Raw genomic sequence first — 2,486 nt, forward strand, 5'->3', positions numbered from 1 at the left:
GCGTGCCCCCAGAACAGAGCTGTGGGCGTGTGTGTGTGTGTGCCCCCAGAACAGAGCTGTGTGTGTGTGTGTGCGTGTGTGAGTGTGTCTGCGTGTGTGTGTGTGTGCCCCCAGAACAGAGCTGTGTGCGTGTGTGTGTGTGTGTGTGCGTGTGTGTGTGTGTGCGTGCGTGTGTGTGTGTGCCCCCAGAACAGAGCTGTGTGCATGTGTGTGTGTGCGTGTGTGTGTGCGTGCCCCCAGAACAGAGCTGTGGGCGTGTGTGTGTGTGTGCGTGTGTGTGTGCGTGCCCCCAGAACAGAGCTGTGGGCGTGTGTGTGTGTGTGCCCCCAGAACAGAGCTGTGTGTGTGTGTGTGTGCATGTGTGTGTGTGCCCCCAGAACAGAGCTGTGTGTGTGTGTGTGTGTGTGTGTGTGTGTGTGTGTGTGTAAGTGTGTGTGTGCCCCCAGAACAGAGCTGTCTGGAGGCCATTCGTGGTGGAAAAAGGAACTTGTTCTATAAAGAGGGTATATGGGAACAGAATGAGTTCTATGAAAGATTGTATATCAATAAGAAATGCCTTATATGGAGCTGTTTTTCTTAAAGTGTATGTGTGCTACAAGGTCTGCAGCTAAAGAGGAACTGAAAGATTTGATACGCAATCATTATATATATATATACACTCACCTAAAGGATTATTAGGAACACCATACTAATACTGTGTTTGACCACCTTTCGCCTTAATTCTACGTGGCATTGATTCAACAAGGTGCTGAAAGCATTCTTTAGAAATGTTGGCCCATATTGATAGGATAGCATCTTGCAGTTGATGGAGATTTGTGGGATGCACATCCAGGGCACGAAGCTCCCGTTCCACCACATCCCAAAGATGCTCTATTGGGTTGAGATCTGGTGACTGTGGGGGCCAGTTTAGTACAGTGAACTCATTGTCATGTTCAAGAAACCAATTTGAAATGATTGGACCTTTGTGACATGGTGCATTATCCTGCTGGAAGTAGCCATCAGAGGATGGGTACATGGTGGTCATAAAGGGATGGTCATGGTCAGAAACAATGCTCAGGTAGGCCGTGGCATTTAAACGATGCCCAATTGGCACTAAGGGGCCTAAAGTGTGCCAAGAAAACATCCCCCACACCATTACACCACCACCACCAGCCTGCACAGTGGTAACAAGGCATGATGGATCCACGTTCTCATTCTGTTTACGCCAAATTCTGACTCTACCATCTGAATGTCTCAACAGAAATCGAGACTCATCAGACCAGGCAACATTTTTCCAGTCTTCAACTGTCCAATTTTGGTGAGCTTGTGCAAATTGTAGCCTCTTTTTCCTATTTGTAGTGGAGATGAGTGGTACCCAGTGGGGTCTTCTGCTGTTGTAGCCCATCCGCCTCAAGGTTGTACGTGTTGTGGCTTCACAAATGCTTTGCTGCATACCTTGGTTGTAACGAGTGGTTATTTCAGTCAAAGTTGCTCTTCTATCAGCTTGAATCAGTCGGCCCATTCTCCTCTGACCTCTAGCATCAACAAGGCATTTTCGCCCACAGGACTGCCGCATACTGGATGTTTTTCCCTTTTCACACCATTCTTTGTAAACCCTAGAAACGGTTGTGCGTGAAAATCCCAGTAACTGAGCAGATTGTGAAATACTCAGACCGGCCCGTCTGGCACCAACAACCATGCCACGCTCAAAATTGCTTAAATCACCTTTCTTTCCCATTCAGACATTCAGTTTGGAGTTCAGGAGATTGTCTTGACCAGGACCACACCCCTAAATGCATTGAAGCAACTGCCATGTGATTGGTTGGTTAGATAATTGCATTAATGAGAATTTGAACAGGTGTTCCTAATAATCCTTTAGGTGAGTATATATATATATATATATGTATCGTGCCTCGTGTCTCGTGTAATCGCCAACATGAGTCAAGTCTGCCTAAACTGTCTATACCCCAGAACAGACCCTCTGGACATCTAAAACTGCCATCCATGCCTCTTCAGGAGTGGGCAGAAGTCCATTGCGTCACAAACATTTGTGTATAACTATGCCTGATTGTGGTATGTAACTTTTGAGAAACTACACTGAGACCTCCTCTGTATGAGATTCTTCCAAGTTAACTTGTGTATGAATAAACTTCTCTGATCAACGCACTCTACCTCTCCAGTCTGAGTTATTGAAGGGAAACTCCCGGCTGGGCTATTGCTGCCGTTTCTTCAACCCATCATGCTCGTTTGGTTTCCATTAATAACTGAGTGATCCAAGGATTCTATCCAGTCTGCACTGCAGTTATTTGCACTATTGTTGCAGCAAGATTGTGTAACCCATGTATGAATTTAAGCTATGTGTATTGGTCCGGAAAATACATTTTCATCCAAGGGCATAGAAAGAACATAAGACAAAGGAGACGCGTGATAAAGTTTGGGGTACCTCATTGATGTCATCTAGTTGCCCAGCAACCAAAGGGAGTCATCTTGAATATGATAGCATGTTC

The sequence above is a fragment of the Amia ocellicauda genome, chromosome 10 (genome assembly GCF_036373705.1).
Source record: "Amia ocellicauda isolate fAmiCal2 chromosome 10, fAmiCal2.hap1, whole genome shotgun sequence".
Classification (NCBI taxonomy): Eukaryota; Metazoa; Chordata; class Actinopteri; order Amiiformes; family Amiidae; genus Amia; species Amia ocellicauda.